Source organism: Scyliorhinus torazame, chromosome 5 (assembly GCF_047496885.1).
Source record: "Scyliorhinus torazame isolate Kashiwa2021f chromosome 5, sScyTor2.1, whole genome shotgun sequence".
Classification (NCBI taxonomy): domain Eukaryota; kingdom Metazoa; phylum Chordata; class Chondrichthyes; order Carcharhiniformes; family Scyliorhinidae; genus Scyliorhinus; species Scyliorhinus torazame.
In genome coordinates this window covers 190095492-190120930 of record NC_092711.1, presented here as the reverse complement: position 1 = coordinate 190120930, position 25439 = coordinate 190095492, and the positions used below count along the sequence as shown (strand labels likewise).

Genomic DNA, 25439 nt, shown 5'->3' with positions numbered 1-25439 from the left:
ATCTCCTCTGCACACCCTCCAGCGCCAGTCCGTCCTTTCTCAGGTAAGGAGACCAAAACTGAACACAATACTCCAGGTGTGGCCTCACTAACACCTCATACAATTGCAGCATAACCTCCCTAGTCATAAACGCCATCCCTCTAACAATGAAGGACAAAACTCCATTTGCCTTCTTAATCACCTGTTGCACGTGTAAACCAACTTTTTGCGACTCATGCACTAGCACACCCTGGTCTCTCTGCACAGCAGCATGTTTTAATATTTTATCATTTAAATAATAATCCCTTATGCTGTTATTCCTACCAAAATGGATAAACTCACATTTGTCAAAATTGTATTCCATCTGCCAGACCCCAGTCCATTCACTTAACCTATCCAAATCCCTCTGCAGTCTTACAGTATCCTCTGCACTTTTTTGCTTTACCACTCATCTTAGTGTCGTCTGCAAACTTGGACACATTGCACTTGGTCCCCAACTCCAAATCATCTATGTAAATTGTGAACAATTGTGGGCTCATTCCGGTTGCGGCGATGCACTGCTAAGCCGCACGTTTCGGCAGCTCCCGTTCTAACGGACTTTTGGGCTCTTTTTGGGAGCCCCAACGGAAATTTTTCGCACCAAACCCAGTGTGGGGTGACGAAGTAAGGAGTCCCCCCTAGTGTGTATGGAAAAGATCGGTGGTAGTGGCCAGATTGCGAAGGATCCTTTGGAGCAGCGGTAGAGAAGAGAAGGAAGAAGCAAGATGGCGGCGGATGGAGCCCAGACGACATGGGGCCCGGATCAGCAGGAATTCCTTAGACGGTGTGTGGCAGAATTAAAGAAGGAGGTGCTGGCGCCGATGTTGTTGGCAATCAAAGGGCTAAAAGAAACGCAAAAGGGCCAGGCGATAGAGCTCCGTGGGGTGAAGGTGAAGGCAGCTGAGAATGAGGATGAGATTCTGGGCCTAGCGGTAAAAATGGAGACACACAAGGCGCTACACAAGAGGTGTATCGAAAGACTCGAAGTCCTGGAGAACAGCTCGAGGAGAAAGAACCTCCGGATTCTGGGTCTCCCGGAGGGAGTGGAGGGAGCTGACGTTGGGGCTTATGTGAACATGATGCTCCATTCGCTAATGGGAGCTGAGGCCCCCTCGAGCCCCCTGGAGGTGGAAGGGGCTCACCGGGTCCGTGCGAGGAGACCAAAGCCTAGCGAACCACCAATGGCGATAGTGATGAGATTTCACCGCTTCACCGACAGAGAGGCTTTTTTGAGCTGGGCCAAGAAGGTACGGAGTAGCAGGTGGGAGAATGCGGTGATACGAGTGTATCAGGACTGGAGCGCGGAGGTGGCGAGAAGGAGAGCGAGTTTTAATCGGGCCAAGGCGGCGCTTCACAAGAAGAAAGTAAAGTTTGGGATGCTGCAGCCGGCGCGATTGTGAGTCACGTACCAAGATAGACACTACTATTTTGAAACGTCGGAAGAGGCATGGACCTTCATCCAAAAAGAGAAATTGGACCAGAACTGAGGGACTGATGCTGTGGGGGAGATGACGATGTCGATGTACAGAAATGTAAATTGGGGAATGGGAGCTTCACCGTGTCGGGATGATAGACGGGTTTTTTCTCTCCTTGACGGGAGGACACTGAGAAATGCGGGCGCCTGTGGAAAAAGGGACAGAGGTGGGGGGGGGGATCTGCGCCATTGGGGGCGGGGTTGATTCAGGAAAGCGCGGGTTTACTCCCGCGCTACGGGGATGATGGCGGGAAGATAGGCGCAAGGAGGATGAGATTTCCACACACGGGGGTGGGGGGGGGGATCAAGGAGAGAGCGGGGGAAGCCGGGGTCAGTTGGAGTCAGCTGACTTTCGGAAGCATTATGGGGGGAGTAAACATGCTAGATGGGGATCTAGCGGGGGGTGGGGGGTGGGAACAACTGGGTTGCTGCTGCTGGGAGCGAGAGGGAGCTGGCAAGGGATGGGGGTGCGCCGCCAGGGGGACGGGTGGGTGTGTGGGAGCTGGACGTGGAACTGGCCTAGAGTACTAGAGTAGGTGATGGCTAGTCGACGGGGGGGGGGGGGGGGTGCGGGAAGCCCCCCAATCCGGCTGGTCACGTGGAATGTGAGAGGCCTAAATGGGCCGATTAAGAAGGGCCCGAGTGTACGCGCACTTAAAAGGACTGAAGGCAGACGTGGTCATGCTTCAGGAGACATATCTGAAGGTGGCGGATCAGGTTAGGTTAAGGAAAGGATGGGTGGGACAGGGGAGATTTCAATACTGTGCTAGATCCAGGGTTAGATCGGTCTAGAACCAGGACCGGAAGAAGGCCGGCAGCGGCCAAGGTGCTCAGGGGGTTTATGGAGCAAATGGGGGGAGTGGATCAGTGGAGATTTGCTAGGCTGTTGGCCAAAGAGTTTTCCTTTTTCTCCCATGTTCATAAGGTATACTCCCGGATAGATTTCTTTGTTTTGAGTAGGGCACTGATTTCGAGGGTGGCAGGAACGGAGTACTCGGCCATAGCCGTTTCAGACCATGCCCCGCACTGGGTGGATCTGGAACTAGGAGAGGAGAGGGAACAGCGCCCACTCTGGCGACTGGATGTGGGACTATTGGCGGATGAGGGAGTCTGTGGAAGGGTGTGGGGATGTATTGAAAGGTACCTGGAGGCCAATGATGATGGTGAGGTCCAGGTGGGGGTAGTATAGGAAGTGCTGAAGGCGGTGGTTAGGGGAGAGTTGATCTCCATTAGGGCTTACAAGGAGAAAAAAGAGGGCAAAGAAAGGGAGAGATTAGTGGGGGAGATTTTGAGTGTGGATAAAAGATATGCGGAGGCCCCGGACGAAGGACTATATAGAGAGAGACGAATACTTCAGACGGAGTTTGACCTGCTGACCACAGGGAAGGCAGTGGAGGAAGGGACAGGGGATGAGATACGAATATGGGGAAAAGGCGAGCCGGCTGCTGGCCCACCAGCTTCGTAAGAGGATAGCGGCGAGTGAAATAGGGGGAGTTGGGGATGAAACGGGAACTACGGTGCGGAGTGCAGGGAAGGTAAATGAGGTGTTTAAGACCTTTTATGAGAGGCTATATAGGTCCCAACCCCCGGAGGGAAAAGAGGGGATGCAACAGTTTTTGGACCAACTAAGGTTCCCGAAAGTGGAGGAGCAGGAGGTGGCAGGTCTGGGGGCGCCAATCAGGGTGGACCAGGTGACTAAAGGGCTGGGGAACATGCAGGCAGGGAAGGCCCCGGGACCAGACGGGTTCCCGGTGGAATTTTATAGGAAGTATGTGGACGTGTTGTCCCCGCTGCTGGCGAGAACCTTTAACGAGGCCAGACAATGTCGGAGGCGATGATATCACTAATCCTGAAGCAGGATAAAGATCCGCTGACATGCATGTCATATAGGCCTATCTCGCTCCTGAATGTAGACGCCAAGTTGCTGGCAAAAGTGCTAGCGATGAGGATCGAGGATTGTGTCCCGGGGGTGGTGCATGAAGACCAGACAGGGTTTGTAAAGGGGAGACAATTGAATGTTAATGTGCGACGGCTGTTGGGGTGATAATGATGCCCCCAGCGGAGGGGGAGGCAGAGATAGTGGCAGCGATGGATGCAGAGAAGGCATTTGATAGGTTAGAGTGGGAGTATTTATGCGAGGTGCTGAGGAGGTTTGGGTTCTGGGAGGGGTTTGTCAGTTGGGTTAAACTCCTCTATGGGGCCCCAGTGGCAAGTGTAGTCACAAATCGGCAGAGATCGGAGTACTTTCGGTTACATAGGGGAACAAGGCAGGAGTGCCCTCTGTCCCCATTACTGTTCGCGCTGGCAATTGAATCACTGGCCATAGCGTTGAGAGACTCTAAGAAATGGAGGGGGGTGGTTAGAGGGGGAGAGGAACACCGAGTGCCACTCTACGCAGATGACCTACTGCTGTATGTGGCGGATCCTGTGGAGGGGATGACAGAAGTTATGCAGATATTGAGGGAGTTTGGAGATTTTTCGGGATATAGGCGTAATATGGGGAAGAGTGAGCTTTTCATAGTACACCCCGGGGATCAGGGAAGAGGGATAGACGGCCTGCCGGTAAGGAGAGCGGAAAGGAGCTTCCGATATTTGGGGATTCAGGTAGCCAGGAGCTGGGGAACTTTACACAAACTCAATCTGACGCGGCTGGTGGAGCAGATGGAGGAGGATTTCAAGAGGTGGGATATGCTGCCGCTCTCACTGGCGTGCAGAGTGCAGGCGGTCAAGATGATGGTCCTCCCAAGGTTTCTTTTTGCGTTTCAATGTCTCCCCATTTTGATCACTAAGGCCTTTTTCAAGAAAATAGATAGGAGTGTTATGAGTTTCGTGTGGGCAGGGAAGACCCCGAGGGTAAGGAGGGGGTTCCTGCAGCGCAGCAGGGACAGAGGGGGACTGGCGTTGCCGAATCTGGAGGATTATTACTGGGCCGCCAATGTGGCGATGGTTCGCAAGTGGATGAGGGAGGGAGAGGGGGCAGCGTGGAAGAGGCTGGAGATGGTGTCCTGTAAAGGAACGAGCCTAAAGGCGCTGGTGACGGCGCCGCTACCGCTCTCCCCGAAAAGGTACACCACGAACCTAGTGGTGGCAGCAACCTTAAGGATCTGGGGGCAATGGAGGTCACATAGGGGTGTGACGGGTGCCTCGGTGTGATCCCCGATCAGGAACAACCATAGGTTTGTCCCAGGAAGGATGGATGGAGGGTTTCAGAGCTGGCATCGTGCAGGAATTAGGAGATTGAGAGACTTGTTTATTGACCGGGCGTTTGCGAGCCTGGGAGCGCTGGAGGAAAAGTATGAGTTGCCCTCGGGGTATATATTTAGATACATGCAAGTGAGAGCGTTTACGAGGCAACAGGTGAGAGAATTTCCGCTGCTCCCGACACAGGGGACCCAGGATAGAGTGATTTCGGGGGTATGGGTCGGGGAGGGCAAAGTGTCCGAAATATATCAGGAGATGAGAGACGAGGGGGAGGCGCTGATAGAGGAGCTGAAAGGAAAATGGGAAGAAGAGCTGGGGGAGGATTTTGAGGAGGGTCTGTGGGCACTATTTTTTGTAACTTTATTAGTTCACTATTTTATTTAAATAATGTTACTTATTAGTTATTGTGTTATCTTTCATGTTGATTTGTAAGGTGAAAAATTGTGTTTGAAAACTTCAGTAAAATATATTTAAAAAAAAAACAAAAAAACAATTGTGGGCCCAACACCGATCCCTGAGGGACACCACTAGCTACTGTTTGCCAACCAGAGAAACACCCATTAATCCCCACTCTTTGCTTTCTATTAATTAACCAATCTAACAAATAATAACCATGCTATTACTTTACCATTAAGGCTATGCATCTTGATCTTATGCAGCAACCTTTTGTGTGGCACCTATTCAAAAGCTTTCTGGAAATCCAGATAGATCACATCCATTGGCTCCCTGTTATCTACCGCACTTCTAATGTCCTCAACAAATTCCACTAAATTAATTAGGCACGACTTGCCCTTTATGAACCCATGCTGCGTCTGCCCAATGGGACAATTTCCTTCCAGATGCCTCGATATTTGTTTCTTGATGATAGATTCCAGCGTCTTCCCTACTACCGAAGTTAAGCAAACTTGCCTATAATTACCCGCTTTCTGCCTACCTCCTTTTTTAAACAGTGGTGTCACGTTTGCTAATTTCCAATCCGCCGGGACCACCCCAGATTCTAGTGAATTTTGGTAAATTATCAACAGTGCATTTGCAATTTCCCTAGCCATCTCTTTTAGCACTTTGGATGCATTCCATCAGGGCCAGGAGACTTGTCTACCTTTAGCCCCATTAGCTTGCCCATCACTACCTCTTAGTGATAACAATAATCTCAGGGTCCTCACCTGTCATAGCCTCATTTCCATCAGTAACTGGCATGTTATTTGTGTCTTCCACCTGTTCAGTTCTTCAGCCATTTCCTGATCTCTCTTTATTAAATCTCCCTTCTCACCCTCTAAAGGACCAGTATTTACCTTAGCCACTCTTTTTTGTTTTATATACTTGTAGAAACTTTTATTGTCTGTTTTTATATTCTGAGCAAGTTTACTCTCAGAATCTATCTTACTCTTCTTTATAACTTTTTTTAGTAGCTTTCTGTTGCCCCCTAAAGATTTCCCAGTCCTCTAGTGTCCCACTAATATTTGCCACTTTGTATGCTTTTTCCTTCAATTTGATACTGTCCCTTATTTCCTGAGATATCCACGGTCGATTTTCCCTCTTTCTACCGTCCTTCCTTTTTGTAGGTATAAACCTTTGCTCTGCACTGTGAAAAATCGTTTGAAAGGTTCTCCACTGTTCCTCAACTGTATCACCATAAAGTCCTTGCTCCCAGTCTACCTTAGCTAGCTCTTCTCTCATCCCATTGTAATCTCCTGTGTTTAAGCACAAAACACTAGTGTTCGAGTTTACCATCTCACCCTCCATCTGTATTTTAAATTCCACCATATTGTGCTTGCTCTTTCCGGGAGGATCCCTAACTATGAGATGATTAATCAATCCTGTCACATTACACAGGACCAGATCTAGGACCGCTTGTCCCCTCGTAGGTTCCATTGCATACTGCTCTCGGAAACTATCGCGGATACATTCTATAAACCCCTCCTAAAGGCTGCCTTGACTCACCTGGTTAAACCAATCGACATGTAGATTAAAAGTACACTTATGTTGGCTTTTATACCTCTGTTTTGAATCTTAACACCCTGATCAGTAACCTCTCCTAAGTTCTTTTTCCTCTTAACTGTTCTCCCACTTTTCCTTGTCGTTGAACCCATATCTTCATGTAAAATCCTGCCGCGTCGCTTTCCATTTATGTTTTTACTTCCCGTTTTATTCCATTTCCTATTACTGGGCCTATTCGCTGTGCTCCCCTCAGTCACTGTACCTTGTACTGTCGCCCTTTTTGATTTTTGACTTTGGCTTCTCTGCGTTACACTTTCCCCCTTACTGCCTTTTGTTTCTGTCCCTGTTTTACTACCTTCCGACTTCCTGCATCGGTTCCCACCCCCCTGCCACATTAGTTTAAACACTCCCCAACCGCTCTAGCAAATAGTTCCAGTCCTGCCCAGGTATAAGTCTTGCAGTTTGTACAGGTCCCATCTCCCCCAGAACCGGTCCCAATGCCCCAGAAATCTGAAACTCTCCCCCTAACACCATCCCTTCAGCCACGTCTTCATCCTATATATCCTGTCATTCCTACTCTGACTAGCACGTGGCACCGGTAGTAATCCTAAGATCACTACCGTCGCGGTCCGATTTCTGAACTCCCTTCCTAGCTCCCTGTATTCTGCATTTAGGACCTCATCCCTTTTTGTTACCTATGTCATTTGTACCGATGTGTACCACTACCGCTGGCTGTTCACTCTCCCCCTCCAGAATGCCCGGTACCCATTCCGAGACATCCTTGACCCCAGCACCAGGGAGGCGACATACCATCCTGGAGTCTCGTTTGCGGCCACAGAAACGCCTGTCTATTCCCCTTACATTTGAATCCCCTGTAACTATTGCACTGTCAGAATTATCAGCCCTCCCCTCTGCAGCAGAACCAACCGTGGTGCCACGAGTTTGGCTGTTGCTGTTTTCCCCTGAGAGGCTATTCCTCTCAACAGTATCCAAAGCGGGATATCTGTTCTGCAGGGGAATGGCCACAGGAGATTCCTACACTAACTGCCTCGCTCTCTTGCTCTGCCTGATGGTCAACCATTCCCTTCCTGCCTGTGGAGTCTGAGCCTGCGATGTGACCACATGCTATCCACGATGCTCTCTGACTCGCGGATGCTCAACATAGAACATAGAACATAGAAAATACAGCACAGAACAGGCCCTTCGGCCCACAATGTTGTGCCGAACCTTTGTCCGAGATTAATCATAGATTATCATTGAATTTACAGTGCAGAAGGAGGCCATTCGGCCCTTTGAGTGTGCACCAGCTCTTGGAAAGAGCACCCTACCCAAACTCAACACCTCCACCCAACACCAAGGGCAATTTTGGACACTAAGCGCAATTTATCATGGCCAATCCACCTAACCTGCACATCTTTGACTGTGGGAGGAAACCGGAGCACCCAGAGGAAACCCACGCAGACACGGGGAGGACGTGCAGACTCCGCACAGACAGTGACCCAAGCCGGGATCGAACCTGGGACCCTGGAGCTGTGAAGCAATTGTGCTATCCACAATGCTACCGTGGATAGTCACAATGCTATCTACACTATATCATTTTAACGTAATCCATGTACCTATCCAATAGCTGCTTGAAGGTCCTTTCAACTCCCTCATCCAAGTCATTAATGAAACCGGTGTCTCCAGCCGCCATTCCAGCTCTGAAACTCGAACTTCCAGGAGCTGAAACTGGAGACACTTCTTGGAGGTGTCCTCCCATGATTTATTCCTTTGAATTAAACTTTTCAAATTAAACTTTAGAACAATGTTTTTGTGTCGGATTATATCCAATCTCCTGTATACTATTTAATTAGCTTTATCCCTGAGTATTTACCTTGCTTGATCTGACAACAAATTAAATAGTTATTTTATTGAGATTATAAAAGTTATTTAATTAAAATTTGAAAAGTTATTTAAATCAACTTAAAAATTATAATTTCAATCAACCCAAAATAGTTATTTAAGTGAGATTTAAAACTTACAAAATAGTAATTGAAATCATCTTAAAAATAGTAGTCTAAGTCAAATTTTAAAAATAGTAATTCAAATCAACTAAAAAATAGTAATTTAAATCAAATTAAAACTAGTAACTCCCCAAATATTCAAATTTAGCCCAGCCTGCCATTCAGCCAATCATCCACCTTCAGAACTTTCAGTTTCCCCAGAACCTTCTCCTGAGTAATATTCACTGCACTCACCTCTGCCCCCTGGTTCTCCTGGAGCTCTGGCATCCCACTGGTGTCCTCCACCATGAAGACTGATGCTAATTAACTATTCAGTTCGCCTGCTAATTCTTTATATCCTATTATTACTTCTCCAACCACATTTTCCCGTGGTCGAATGTCTCTGTGATGCCCACAACGGCGTACCGGCCAATTTCAATGTGCGCAACATGCTCATTTATTTGCTCCATATACTGCACGCATTTAGGTACAACACTCTCAATTCTGCATTGACCACCTCCCTTCTCAGACTTGTCAACTTTTTTGCTCTGCCTGTGGGTGATGTTCTCTTATTTTGGTTCTCTATTTCCCCTTCAGTTATTACACCTTCTGAGCTTTGGTTCCCACCCCCCTGCCATCCTAATTCTTTCATAGAAGTCCACTGGGAATCCGACTGGTCCAGATCCCTTCCTGGAATGCACGGGGTTAATACTCTCCATGACTTCCCCCAGTTCTAATGGCGCATCCAGGCTGTGCCTCTTTTCCTGTCACACGACTGGCATCTCAAGCCCGTACAGGAACTGTTTCATCTTCGAGTCACGATCCCTGTATCTTAATGCTAATGTGCTGGGTTCTCCCTGCATTGAGCTTTGGGTTAGTTGTAGACTAATCCGACGAATCGTTATTGAATTTCCAGGACGATTCACAACTGTATGGGGCAGGACTGCAGAGCATGGAAGTTGATCTGACAGCAAATGTGCGTGCTTGTGTCACTGACGCAGGCGATCGGCAATCACAAAGGATGGCTGTGTCTCTCCTTAGAGCTGCCAGTTGTTCGATATGTTCGTTTCACTGCTATTGTAAATTTGCTTCATCGTAATTTGGAAGTTTTCGGTCACTAGCTCAAGACGGTTACTATGTGTACTTTGTAAACTCTGTTGCCCTGGTACAGGAAGATCAACTGTTCGAAAAAATTGCATGTTTTTCTAATGGGTACAAGAAGTTGACCTGGCAATTGATTGAAATGTCTGTTTTCTCAGATACAGGAAGAACAGCTGTCAGCTGTTGGAAAATACAATCGCGCTGAACATGGGATATTTTACTTTCGGGCCCTGAAAAATCAACCATCAGCTATTTGGTTTGCTTATGTCTCTAAATTGGTAGGATTGCCTGTCACTCAATTGAGATATCTGTGCCTCTGGTGAAAAACATTCATCGCTCGTGAATTGGCACGTTTGTGTCTCCGGCCCACTAAGGGATGCACTGTCCAAAACATCGACAAAATCCACAGACATAGAATCATAGAATCATAGAAGTTTACAGCATGGAAACAGGCCCTTCGGCCCAACCAGTCCATGCCGCCCAGTTTTTTACCATTAAGCTAGTCCCAGTTGCCCGCACTTGGCCCATAACCCTCTATACCCATCTTACCCATGTAACCATCTAAATGCTTTTTGAAAGACACAATTGTACCCGCTTCTACTACTACCTCTGGCAGCCCATTCCAGACACTCACTACCCTCTGAGTGAAGAAATTGCCCCTCTGGGCCCTTCTGAATCTCTCCCCTCTCACCTTAAACCTATGCCCTCTAGTTTTAGACTCCCCTACCTTTGGGAAAAGATGTTGACTATCTACCTTATCTATGCCCCTCATTATTTTATAGACCTCTATAAGATCACCCCTAAGCCTCCTACGCTCCAGGGAAAAAAGTCCCAGTCTATCCAGCCTCTCCTTATAACTCAAACCATCAAGTCCCGGCAACATCCTAGTAAATCTTTTCTGCACTCTTTCTAGTTTAATAATATCCTTTCTATAATAGGGTGACCAGAACTGCACACAGTATTCCAAGTGTGGCCGTACCAATGTCTTGTACAACTTCAACAAGACGTCCCAACTCCTATATTCAATGTTCTGACCAATGAAACCAAGCATGCCGAATGCCTTCTTCACCACCCTGTCCACCTGCGACTCCACCTTCAAGGAGCTATGAACCTGTACTCCTAGATCTCTTTGTTCTATAACTCTCCCCAACGCCATACCATTAACTGAGTAGGTCCTGGCCTGATTCGATCTGCCAAAATGCATCACCTCACATTTATCTAAATTAAACTCCATCTGCCATTCGGCGGCCCACTGGCCTAATTGATCAAGATCCCGTTGCAATCCTAGATAACCTTCTTCACTATCCACTATGCCACCAATCTTGGTGTCATCTGCAAACTTACTAACCATGCCTCCTAAATTCTCATCCAAATCATTAATATAAATCACAAATAACAGTGGACCCAGCACCGATCCCTGAGGCACACCACTGGTCACAGGCCTCCAGTTTGAAAAACAACCCTCTACAACCACCCTCTGCCTTCTGTCGTCCAGCCAATTTTGAATCCAATTGGCAACCTCACCCTGGATCCCGTGAGCTTTAACCTTCTGCAACAACCTACCATGCGGTACCTTGTCAAAGGCTTTGCTAAAGTCCATGTAGACAACGTCTACTGCACTACCCTCATCTACCTTCTTGGTCACTCCCTCAAAAAACTCAATCAAATTTGTGAGACATGATTTTCCACGCACAAAGAGATAGCCACCTTTATTTCTCAAGCACAAAACAGTTCCGCGTTTACAATCGAATGCATAAAACGTTTGGGATTACACGTTAGCGAATGGCTCACCACACTTTTTAATTGGCCTCGGAATTTTCTCTGCGTAATTGCATAAATAAACGTGATTGTGTAGCAACTTAACGTCTGAAGTATGTTTCCACTTTCTTGAAAAATAAACTTTGGATCACGAAAGCCATTTATTTTATAATTCTTGACAAATCGATGGCAAAAGAATTCCACAACATACGCCATCCACAATATGATGAAACTTCCCGAGATAGCAAACAGCAAAACGATAGACTTTTTCCTGCTCTCCATCTCTTGGTCATTCTGATTCTCTCCATTGCCCTGGGTACGGAGTCTCCGTCGTGCTCTCCTGACAGCCAGAATGTGTCTGACAGTAAGCAAATTGAACAGAATAATCGGGAAAAATGGGAGACAGGGAGTCATAATGCGGTCAAACCAATCAAGTGCTGTCCAAAACGGCGAGGTATAACGTATATCCTTCTGTTTGCAATACCAGGGGACATTGTCAATTCCGAAAATAGGTTCATGCATAAAGTACCAGGGTATGTTGATTAAAACGCCCAGCGCACACACAGTTCCAATAACTACTGCTGCTGTTTTCTGGATGCAATAATTTGTTTTTAGTTTCGGGCAACATATTGCTACAAATCTATCAAACGTAAAAGCGACTATTAACCTTATAGAACTGTCCCTGCTTGAATAAATTAGAGCAATGCTGAGACTGCATCCATGAGTAATGGACATGAAACTGCCAGGAAAATAAATTGCAGGAATCCGATTCATTATCACGGCAGTGACAATGACCAGGAGATATGTCACTGCCATGAAAATTAGGTATCGAGAGATGCATCTGGAGAGACCATACCCTTCTCTGGAAAGGATCACAAGCGCCACCAAATTAACTGTAAGAGAGAGAAATGTAATTCTATCGGTTCGATTAATTGCCACGCATTATGCGTTGACATTCTAGAGTGTTACTGCATGAAATTTAATTGAAATAAGCAAACATTTGCAGCTTGTGAATTCTGAAAAAGAACAGAGAAGACTGGAATATCTCAGGAGGTCTGATAGCATCTGTATGGTGAAAAGCAACGAGTCAATGTTTCGAGTAGGCTTGACTTTTCATCATATCTAAAGATAGGGAGAAATGCTGGGAGAGATGCCAACAAAACGTAGCAACCTGAAGTACAAAAGACAGATGGGCTGTTGTGGGAGAGGGATGGGTTTTTGCATTGAATCAGAAAAGGTACGGGATGTTTTTTCAAATCAGGATTAAGATGGGAGAGAAAGGTCACAGTTTAGACTTATTGAATGTGAGTCTTCAGAGTTGTAACATTCCCAACGGGAAGATGGGCGGCTGCCCCTCCAACTTGCGATTATTGCAGTAGGCCCAAGACGGACATGCGAGCATGAGAGAAAGTTACTGAGATAAAATGGTAAGCAGCAAGAAGATGTGGTCAGGCTTGCTGACAGACCAAAGGCGTATGGGAAAATGGTCATCCAGTCTGCCTTATTTCCCCAATGAAAAGGCGACCGGATTGCGAGCAGCTAATACAATCGACCAAATTGAAGCGTGCAAGTGAAACGCCTATTTTCCTGAAAGGAGTGTTTGGGGCCTTTAATGATATGTAGTGCGGAATAAAAGGGGCATTTTTTGCAATCTGCGATTGCCATTGGGAGCGGGGCATGCTGGCGGAATGGACCAGTGTGTCAGCGAGGCAGTGGTCCGTGCAGAATTGTGGCTGGAGGGTCGATGAGAAGAGTTGTTTCGTAGTAGCATCATGCTGGAGTTGGTGGAATTGGCGGACGATGGTCATATGCATGTGGAGCTTGCGGGGTGCAAAGTGAGGACAAAGGGGACGCTGTTATAGTTCTCTGAATGAGGAGAAGGGGCCAGGAGGGCGAGACTGAGAACAGGTTAACTCTCCTGTTACCTACCGTGGGGGAAGCATTGGTAAAGCTGAAAAGGATATCATATCAGCAGCGCAAATATAAAAGGGGTCATCATCAGGATAGGTGAAATGCAGGCTGAGAACTTGTAGGTTTTGGTGGAGCCTTACAGTCAGCAAAGGTACCTGCAGATTCAGGTGGTTGTGGGACTCTTTGTGTTAGCAAACATATTGGAGGATCACTCATCAATGGAATTTGAGACAGAAAGGTCCAGGCGTGTCGGAGATTGACCGTATGTCGGGCAGAGAAGGGTGGAAATTGGAAGAAAAATTGCTGCATATTTCCAGGTCCAGAGGAGAGCATGAAGCGGCACCAATAATGTCTTTGGTGTGGCACATGAGTTGTGGTCAAGATCCCGTAACAAGACCTGAACAATATAACAAACAAAAGACAGGCATAGCCGGATCTCATGCAGATACCCACAGCCAGATCGCTGATTTGCAGAAAGTGAGACAAGTAAAATGAGAAACGATTTAATGTCAGTACAGGTTCAGCCAGGAGGGGGTTAGTAGTTGTGAACGAGGATTGGGCAGGCCTGCATTGAAGAGAAAAGAGGAGGGCCCTCAGACCCTAGTGAAGTGGTGAAGGTGTGCAGCAGGATGTGACATCAAGAGTGAAGAGGAGGCTATTGGGGGAACTGGAAATTGATTATATGTTGTTGGGCATTCGATAAACATGTCTCCATGTTTGAAGAGACCGAACAAGGGGGAAGAGGACGGACTCAATATTGCAAGAAAGTAGCTCCCTGTGGCAGGTTCAGGTGGATACGATGGGGCCATCATGGCTTTCCTCTCTGCGGATTTTGGGAAAGAGGTAGAGGCAGGATCTGCGTGGTTGGGGGACAATGTGGTTGCAGAGAGATCTTCATTTCACAGCCTGCAACTGCATAGTCCCCCAACACACCCAGAGACCTTCCAGAGGCGATAGGTTGTCACCGCGCTGGAAACAATGACCTGTTGTTCAGTGTTAGGGTTATGGGTTAGTAGAGGTACAAGGAATTCTATGGGTGTTGGCGCTCATCCTCTACGATGTAAAGGTCGGAGGCCAGATAACAACGCCGCTACCGTTGTCAGCAGTTTTGATCACAAGATCACGACCGAGGAAGACGGAGAACAAACAATTATGTGGGAGACATTTGGAATGGGCGAGAGCCACAGAGGAATTGAGAGGGCCAATGTCGTACCGACAGTCCTCAATGGAATTATCCAGAGCAAGTAGCTTGTCGATGGTGGGGTAGAGACCGAAGTGGATGTCTGAAGGAGCGTGAACGGAGCCCTTGAACGGGGGAAAGATTCCTGCCTCAGGAAATGAGCACAGAGATGGAGGTGACCGAAGAACATCTCAGTATCATGCTAAACTGGAACTTCACAAAGGTGAGGAAGGAAGGGGATTAAACTGAGTTATTTTCTGAGTACAGAACGTTCTGTATCAGAGAGGGACTGGAGGGCGGGCATCGTTAATGCACGTCCAGGGATGGAATTAGAAGAAGTAATGGTCTCAGAGGGACGGAGACGTTTGTGGGGCGCCGGATGTGCCTTGGTTTCAGTCTGCTCTTGGTACTTAAATTCCTTAACACCCAAAGGCAGAGAAAGAAGTTTCTTATTAAGGTATTTGCTGAGTAAAAGAATAGAATGAAAATGGCGAAAGGACAACTTTGAAAAAGGGTGAGTTAGTGCTGCTCGCTAGTGAGGGCAAGTGCATAGATGTAGAAAAATACAGCACAGAACAGGCCCTTCGGCCCACGATGTTGTGCCGAACCTTTGTCCTAGATTAATCATAGATTAACATTGAATTTACAGTGCAGAAGGAGGCCATTCGGCCCTTTGAGTCTGCACCGGCTCTTGGAAAGAGCACCCTACCCAAACTCAACACTTCCACCCAACACCAAGGGCAATTTGGACATTAAGGGCAATTTATCATTGGCCAATTCACCTAACCCGCACATCTTTGGACTGTGGGAGGAAACCGGAGCACCCGGAGGAAACCCACGCACACACGGGGAGGATGTGCAGACTCCGCACAGACAGTGACCCAAGCCGGAATCTAACCTGGGACCCTGGAGCTGTGAAGCAATTATGCTATCCACAATGCTACCGTGCTGCCCTTGAGAACAAATAAATCTACACTATCATTTTACTGTAATCCATATACCTATCCAATAGCTGGATAAGTATATGGATTACAGTAAAATGATAGTGTAGATTTATTTGTTTTCAAGGGCAGCATGGTAGCATTGTGGATAGCACAATTGCTTCACTGCTCCAGGGTCCCAGGAGCTGTGAAGCAATTGTGCTATCCACAATGCACAATTGGCAGCTTATGCCAATGAGGGTGGGTCTAACGGCGCGGGAGAACAACAATGCGCGGAGCGTTGTATAACCTGGAGAATTATTTGAATATCAGAACAAGATGAAAGTTTCAATAAAGTCCTCCGGTTCCTCAAATCCCATATCCAAATTTGATATTCAAAACTGGAAACTGATACCGCTATCAAAGTGGATGTGAAGCAGTCGACACGCAGTTTTAAATCAAAAGTAATAATCAAACTCATTGGAAACAAACCGCAATTAAAATTATGGAAATTACCACATCTTTAACTGAGTTCACCTTGCATGGTTACTTTAGAACAGAAGCAAGTGATGTGGGTTGCTTAAGATAATGAATTGAACACGTAACACAAGACAAATCTAAGAACCTGAAGAGCAAACCATTAAACTAATTTTAAAAAATAATTAAGGTTTTCCGTTAGAAAAGTTTTAAGTTTATATTCCCACCTTCAGCTTGCAGGAGCCAAGTTTAACAGACAGCAGGGAGCCGAAAAACAACTTACTCTTCAACAGCAGAAGAGAGAAAAAAATGATCTTCAAAGTAATGGCAAGCACCTGACCGAATTACAGTCGTGGACAAAAGATCGAACGCTAGAGTCATTTGAAAATATCTGCCCGTGTCATCAAGACAGCATTTGACCTGGTGTGGTTTGAAAGAACCCCAGCAAAACAGGAGTGAATGGGGATCAGGAGAAATGTCCTCCCTGGTTGCAGTCATATATGGAACAAAGGAAGATATTTGTGCTGGGTGGAGGTCAACCATCAGAGCTCCAGCATTTCAGGAGTTCCTCAGGGTAATGTCCGAGGCACATCCATCGTCAGTTGCTTAATCAATGGCATTCCTTCTTGAATATGGTCAGAAGTGGCGATGTTCGCTGATTTAGAGTAGATGTACGAGGCAAGTTTTTTACGCAGAGGGTAGTGGGTGCCTGGAACTCACTACCAGAGGAGGTAGTGGAAGCAGGGACGATAGGGACATTTAAGGGGCATCTTGACAAATATATGAATAGGATGGGAATAGAAGGATACGGACCCAGGAAGTGTAGAAGATTGTAGTTTAGTCGGGCAGTATGGTCGGCACGGGCTTGGAGGGCCGAAGGGCCTGTTCCTGTGCTGTACATTTCTTTGTTCTTTGTTCTTGATGACTTCAGAATATACAATATCATTCGCACCTCCTCAGATATTGAAGCAATCCATATTGAAATACAACAATGCCTGGACAATATTCAAGCTTGGGCGTTCAAGTGTCAATGGCCGTCTCCAACAAGAGAGGTTATTACCACCTGTCCTTAACATTTAATTACTTTACCATCGCTGAATTCCCCACTATCAATATCTTGCACTTACTTTGATCCGAAACTGAGCTACACTAGCCATCTAAATATTGTAGCTACCTGCGCAGGTCAAAAGATATTAGTACTGCGACGAGAAACACACATCCTGACTCGAAATTCTGGTCTACCATTTGCAAGTCAAGAGTGTGCTGGAATGAACCCCACTTTCCTGGATGAGAGCAGATCCAACAACTCTCATGCAACTCAACACTATTCAGGACAGAGCAGCCCACTTGATTGTTACCCTTCCACAGTGGCGTAGTTGTATTGACGCTGGACTGGTAATCCAGAAACTCACGGTAATCTGGGGATCTGAGTTCGAATCCCGCCAGGGCAGATGGTGGAATTTAAATTCAATAAACTATCTGGGAATAAAAATCTAATGCCGTCTATTAAACCATTGTAATTTATCATAAAGACGCTTCTGCTACGCTAATTGTCATCCTTTCCTGGTCTGGGGTGGCCTACATGTAACTCCAGATTCATGGCAATGTGTAAATGCCCTCAGGGGTGGGAATAAATGCTGGACCAAACAGCGACAACGAATAAAGGAATCACTGCAGCGTTGTGTACAATCTGTAAGATGCCCTGCAGGAACACATTTAGGTTTCGTAGGCAGTACCTTCGAAACCCAGGACCCCATTCATCGAGAAGGATCGAGAAGGCTAGGAACAGTCTAAACATTACCATCTGGATTTTCCCCTCCAGGCCACTCGTAATGTCGCAGGGTCGGAATTTAGGAATTCACTTCATAATAGCGCTATAAGTCTAACTACAGGGCAGCTTCTGAAGAACAACCAGGGAAGGGCAGTAAATACTGTCCTAGTCAGCCACCCACAGACCCCGTAAATGCGCAGCAGAAAAAGAATCCTCGTATGGCAGGTTTGGGACGAATCAGTGATAAGATACATGAACTGAACAAGTAAAAGATGAATGGAATGGATGGGAATGGAATTGAGATATTATCCAACACCCGGAAAGTAAAGACTGATTAACTCAATGGATGGAAGAAGCCGTGAAATGTAAACCAATCAAATGGGCTTAGAAACCTGGTTTAATGCTGATTTCAATGGATTCTGTGTAAATCTATTATTTTTCTTGGTTATATAGGAAGTATACAGGAAGTATCACATCCAGTTACATGGGTTGCCTCTCACCTTCCTGAACGGAATATCCAAAAAAAGCATTGTTTATTTGCAATTAGAGCATTTCACCAGTTTATTCATTCGTGAAAATCAATAATTCAATCTAGCTGACGTGGAGTATTTTAGTTTTTCATGATTTTGTCGAAGCAGTGAAGGATTATGTTTTGCAATAATTTCACTCAGGTCTGACATAACTCTGGAATCCAAATTATTCGATGAATGTGTAACTTCGTCTGTAAGGAAATGAAAAAATTGAAAGCACGAGAAATGGTAAAGAAATTAATTTACCATCGATGCCCGATATCTCTTTATTTTCTGATCACTTGTTCAATTATAGGGTGGTCAGAATTATGTCCTTTGACCTTGCTTTTGGTACACATTATCTGAAGATGTTTGTTTGTGGTGATGGTATCAAATATGTAATTAGAATTGTTGCATTCGACATAACAGTTCAGATGTTGATGCTTACTCTTCGTTTCGCTCTGAAGTGCAAATAATTAGTCAAAAGAAAGAGAGCTTGGCCAGTCGGCTCTTTCATCGTGATTTCTATTCAATCAGTTCAAGATCTGATATCACATCTCTGTATATATTCCCCAGCGCCTGACTTTTTTATGGCCTCCCCAGCAATATCAATCAATTAATGCTTTCTGTTCTTCAGTTGAACCAATATAAACATGTTTTGTTTTTCAAACGGACACCTAATATAAAGCCTGAGCTGAAAGAATTCTCTCGTTTCGTTGATTCAGTGCCATGTGGTCCAGAGATTTGCAGGCTAAACCAATCCTCCGCTCTTCATCGGGAGCCTTGTACTTCACATCCCTTGGAAGGTATAAACGTCTTTTATTTTAACTGCATCGGTCATTTCTGTCTCCCTATCAGCAAGGACGTTTAAAAGGTCCGCCATAGAATTCGAAAAAAAATGTTTCTCCACCACACCGCGATAAACTATGCTAATTACCTTGAACCAATAAAAACTGCTTATTTGCCTTTCTGCTAAAACGTATTTCCAAACATTCAATCTCCGTCTCATAATATTACGTAGCACACTATTATCCACCAACAGGATCTTGGACCAAACGTTTTACCATTTCTAGACTTCAAAGACAATTTGATCCTTCTGTCGTTATTCCAGAACATTATTGCTCTAACTTTAAGATTCTACCCTCAGTAGGCTGTTCTCCCGTCGCCCGCCACCTTATCACTTCAATCATTTCGAGGAAGTGATTTTAGTGACTACTGGTTTTGCTATTTTTAATCGATTACAAACCACGTCCACCCAGCGCATATTCATTATTTCACAATAGAAGCTGCGGTATCGACAGACCAATCTGCATTCCACATCTTCCAACGACAGATATCCTTCTCAGGATTAACGATCAGAACTGAGTATAGCATTTCAGAAACGTGCTAACCACTGTTTCAGAGGCTATGGCAGAAGTTCAAACCATCTGAGACATAGGCATCCTTTATATAACGCCTAGCTTCCCATGAAATAATCTAAAATATTTGCAGCACTTTACCTGGAACAGCAATGACTGCCAGTGCAGTGTAGAAAACAGCAGATATGGGACCTCTTGGTGGGGCGTGCATTTTCTGTAAGACGTACAGATGTACGTTTGAGATTTCTGATGCGCTCTGTGCAAATTTCAATTGAACCCTTTTTATATCTGATGCAAACCCACCAGAGACACATTTATATTAGAACATAAGAACTAGAAGCAGGAGTAGGCCATCTGGCCCCTCGAGCCTGCTCCACCATTCAATGGGATCATGGCTGATCTTTTGTGGACTCAGCTCCACTTTCCGGCCCAAACACCATAACCCTTAATACCTTTATTCTTCAATATCTTAAAAACATTTAATGAAGGAGCCTCTACTGCTTCACTGGGCATGGAATTCCATAGATTCACAACCCTTTGGGTGAAGAAGTTCCTCCTAAACTCAGTCCTAAATCTACTTCCCCTTATTTAGAGGCTATGCCCACTAGTTCTGCTTTCACCCGCCAGTGGAAACAACCTGCCCGCATCTATCCTATCTATTCCCTTCATAATCTTATATGTTTCTATAAGATCCCCCCTGATCCGTCTAAATTCCAACGAGTACAGTCCCAGTCTACTCAACCTCTCCTCGTAATCCAACCCCTTCAGCTCTGGGATTAACCTAGTGAATCTCCTCTGCACATCCTCCAGTGCCAGTACGTCCTTTCTCAAGTAAGGAGACCAAAACTGAACACCACCCTCCAGGTGTGGCCTCACTAACACCTTATACAATTGCAGCATAACCTCCCTAGTCTTAAACCCCATCCCTCTAGCAATGAAGGATAAAATTCAATTTGCCTTCTTAATCACCTGTTAAGCACCTGTTAAGCTCACTTGCCTATAATTACCCGCTTTCTGCCTACCTCCTTTTTCAAACAGTGGTGTCACGTTTGCTAACTTCCAATCCGCCGGGACCACCCCAGAGCCTAGTGCATTTTGGTAAATTATCACTAGTGCATTTGCAATTTCCCTAGCCATCTCTTTTAGCACTCTGGGATACACTCCATTTGGGCCAGGAGACTTGTCTACCTTTAGCCCCATTAGCACCTTCTTAAGCACCTGTAAACCAACTTTCTGTGACTCATGCATTAGCACACCCAGGTCTCTCTGCACAGCAGCATGTTTTAATATTTTATCATTTAAATAATAATCCCTTTTGCTGTTATTCCTACCAAAATGGATAACCTCACATTTGTCAACATTGTATTCCATCTGCCAGACCCTAGCCCATTCACTTAGCCTATCCAAATCCCTCTGCAGACGTCCAGTATCCTCTGCACTTTTTGCTTTACCACTTATCTTAGTGTCGTCTGCAAACCTGGACACATTGCCCTTGGTCCCCAACTCCAAATCATCGATATAAATTATGAACAATTGTGGGCCCAACACTGATCCCTGAGGGACACCACTAGCTACTGATTGCCAACCAGAGAAACACCCATTAATCCCCACTCTTTGCTTTCTATTAATTGACCAATCCTCTATCCATGCTACTACTTTCCCCTTAATACCATGCATCTTTATCTTATACAGCAACCTTTTGTGTGGCACCTTGTCAAATCAATGGCAACCAAGTCCGAAAGTGCATGATGACCAAAACAAACCCAACAATTGTAGAACCTCTCCTTCACTCCCGCAGCTCGAACTTCACCTTCTCCAGGGTCACAAAAGCCAGCAGGTCCCTCCGCCACGCCATGGTACAATGTGGAGAAGCTGATCAACACCCGCCGACGAGCGACCAATGAGGCGAAGGCGAAAACATTTGCTCCGAAACCCGCCTGCAGCTCGGGCCGGTCCGACACCCTGAATATGGCTGCCAGGGGACCGGGTTCCACATCCACATGCAAGGCCCCGAGATTGTACTGAACACTGTCCTGCAAAACATTTCAAGCTTCGGGTAGGACCACAACATATGAATATGGTTCATGGGGTCCTGCCACATCGCTCACAGATATCGTCCACCCCCTCGAACAGTCGGTTCAGCCTTGATTTTGTGAGGTGTGCCCTGTAAACCACCTTCAGCTGTATCAGCCCCAAACTCGCAAATTAAATCGAACCATTCACCCGCCACAATACCTCACGCCACATTCCCTCTTCCAGCGCCTCCAAGGCACTCCTCCCACGTGGACTTACTCCCCTTCATGGGCACCCTATTCTCTTCCAGGATCCTCCCGTAGTTCGCCAAGCCGACCCCCTCTCGAACTCCCCCGCTGAGAGCACCGCCTCCAACATGAAGAGACCAGCGCTATCGGGAAGGTCGGGAACACCTTCCTTGCAAAGTCCCGCACCTGCATGTACCAAGAGCCTTCCCCATGTGCCAACCCATAACATCTCTCCCAGCTCCTCTAAGATCGGGAATCTCTCCCAACGAACAAATCTTTGATATCCCTAAAACCCTCCTGTCGCATCCCGAAAACCTTGCATCAATCACCCCCAACTCAAACCCATGATCCCCGCTGACGGGAAGCTCCGCAGCGCAAAGTGCTGCCTGAACTGCCTCCAAATCTTCAATGTGAGCACCACCCCCTCGACTAATCGGACTTCACCCTTCCCACCAAGCGACTGAAAGTAAATTTCCGAAGCGCTGCCCAATCTCGGGCCACCTTCATCCCCAGACACCTACAGTAGGTTGCCGCCAAGCGGATTCTGCACCCCCCTCCCCCCTCCGCTCCCATTCCAGGCAGGAAAAGCATTAAATAATCGCTATTTCCTAGATTCAATTTATACCTGGCAACGTCCCGAAACGCTGGACACTAAACAGCAGATCATCATGCGATGCTGCACCCCGTTCGTTATCTCCTTCCACAACCCCGAGCTACTTAGCACAATGGCCAAGGGCGATATATTCAATGCAAACAATAGTGGGGGCATAGGGCGCCCCTCCTCTCACCACGGTGCAGTACGCGATACCACAAATTCATTCTTTTAGCGTGAACGCTCGCCATCGGTTTCTTATACAGCAGCCATAGACACACCACAAATGGTGGCCCAGTTCCCAATCTCTCCAGTACTCAAATAACCCCACTCTATCTGATCAAACAATTTATCTGCGTCCAGTACCGCCACCACCCCCGTCTCCCTTTCCTCCGCCGAAAAAGGACCACATTCAACAACCACCTCACGTTCGAGAACAATTGCCTTTCATGCACGAACCAAATCTGGTCCTCCCCAATCATCCTTGCAATCTTGACGCCAACACCTTTGCCAATATCGGCGTCTGCATCCATCAGAGATAAGGCACTATATGACCCACACTCCACCAACTCCGTGTCCTTCTTTAGTAGAACGAGATGAAAGCCTGCCCCATCGTTTGCGGCAATGCACCCCTACCTATCACATCCTCAAACATTCCCAACATCAACTACGCCAGCTTGTCCTTAAATTTCTTATAAAATTAATTTGGGAAGCCAACGGGCCCCGCCGCCTTCACTGCTGTATTGTCCCAATCGCCTCCTTCACATCCTGATCCCCCACCGGCTCCTCAAACCCCGCCTTATTCCTCCTCTCACAGCGTCTGATACTCCAGCACGTCTAGGAATTTCCTCATCCCCCGCTCCTCCTCTGTAATTTCCGACCTACACAGGTCCCTACAAAATTCCTCAAATACTTTATCAATCTGCTCGGGAGCCACCACCAACTTCTCCATCCTGTCCCGTACCTGAAATATGTCCCTTGCCGTTGCTTCCCTCCGCAGCTGGCCGGCCAGCGTACATCCTGTTTTCTCCCCGTATGTGTAGACAGCCCCCATCACCCTTCTCAACTGATGCACAGCTTTCCCTGTGGTCAATTCGTCGAACCTCACCTACAACTCCTCCCTCTTGTCCAGGAGACCGGGGTCCGTGTCCCCCACACACCTCCCATCCACCTCCAAAACCTACGCTATCAGTTTTTGGCGTTCCTCCCTTCCATCCTATCCACCTTAGCCTTAAAAAAGATCATGTCCCCCCCCCCCCCCCCGCCCCCCTCACTACCACCTTCAGAGTCCCCCAGACCACCGACTGCGAGACCTCCCTACAATTAAACCCCACGCATTCCTCGATCACTTTATGGATCTTCTCACAGATGGTCCGCGAATAACTCCATAGTCATTCTCTACCCCGGCCTCTGGGTGTCCCCTTCTCCAAAATCATATCCATCCAATACAGAGCGGTATACAAGTATACTGCTTGGGATACTTGTGGGGGGGACGACTTACCAGGGGTAAGCCATGGGGTACGGGCCTCTGGCACGTAGTCTGTCCCTGTTGTTCAGAAGGGAAGGGGGGAGAGCAGCAGAGCATTAGTAATTGGGGACTCTATAGTCAGGGGCACAGATAGGAGATTTTGTGGGAGCGTGAGAGACTCACGTTTGGTATGTTGCCTCCCAGGTGCAAGGGTACGTGATGTCTCGGATCATGTTTTCCGGGTCCTTAGGGGGGAGGGGGAGCAGCCCCAAGTCGTGGTCCACATTGGCACTAACGACATAGGTAGGAAAGGGGACAAGGATGTCAGGCAGGCTTTCAGGGAGCTAGGATGGAAGCTCAGAACTAGAACAAACAGAGTTGTTATCTCTGGGTTGTTGCCCGTGCCACGTGATAGTGAGATGAGGAATAGGGAGAGAGAGCATTTAAATACGTGGCTACAGGGATGGTGCAGGCGGGAGGGATTCAGATTTCTGGATAACTGGGGTTCTTTCTGGGGAAGATGGGACCTCTACAGACAGGATGGTCTACATCTGAACCTGAGGGGCACAAATATCCTGGGGGGGGGAGATTTGTTAGTGCTCTTTGGGGGGGGGGGGGTTTAAACTAATGCAGCAGGGGCATGGGAACCTGGATTGTAGTTTTAGGGTAAGGGAGAATGAGAGTATAGAGGTCAGGAGCACAAATTTGACGTCGCAGGAGGGGGCCAGTGTTCAGGTAGGTGGTTTGAAGTGTGTCTACTTCAATGCCAGGAGTATACGAAACAAGGTAGGGGAACTGGCAGCATGGGTTGGTACCTGGGACTTCGATGTTGTGGCCATTTCGGAGACATGGATAGAGCAGGGACAGGAATGGATGTTGCAGGTTCCGGGGTTTAGGTGTTTTAGTAAGCTCAGAGAAGGAGGCAAAAGAGGGGGAGGTGTGGCGCTGCTAGTCAAGAGCAGTATTACGGTGGCGGAGAGGATGCTAGATGGGGACTCTTCTTCCGAGGTAGTATGGGCTGAAGTTAGAAACAGGAAAGGAGAGGTCACCCTGTTGGGAGTTTTTTATAGGCCTCCTAATAGTTCTAGGGATGTAGAGGAAAGGATGGCGAAGATGATTCTGGATAAGAGCGAAAGTAACAGGGTAGTTATTATGGGAGACTTTAACTTTCCAAACATTGACTGGAAAAGATATAGTTCGAGTACAATAGATGGGTCGTTTTTTGTACAGTGTGTGCAGGAGGGTTTCCTGAAACAATATGTTGACAGGCCAACAAGAGGCGAGGCCACGTTGGATTTGGTTTTGGGTAATGAACCAGGCCAGGTGTTGGATTTGGAGGTAGGAGAGCACTTTGGGGACAGTGACCACAGTTCGGTGACGTTTACGTTAATGATGGAAAGGGATAAGTATACACCGCAGGGCAAGAGTTATAGCTGGGGGAAGGGCAATTATGATGCCATTAGACGTGACTTGGGGGGGGGATAAGGTGGAGAAGTAGGCTGCAAGTGTTGGGCACACTG

At 46.9% G+C, this 25439-nt stretch overlaps 1 pseudogene; it reads left to right on the top strand.

The window, feature by feature from the left end:
- Positions 1–11658: 11658 nt before the first annotated feature.
- LOC140418091 (putative divalent cation/proton antiporter TMEM165) overlaps positions 11659–25439 on the top strand; it is a 181587-nt pseudogene continuing 167806 nt past the window's right edge.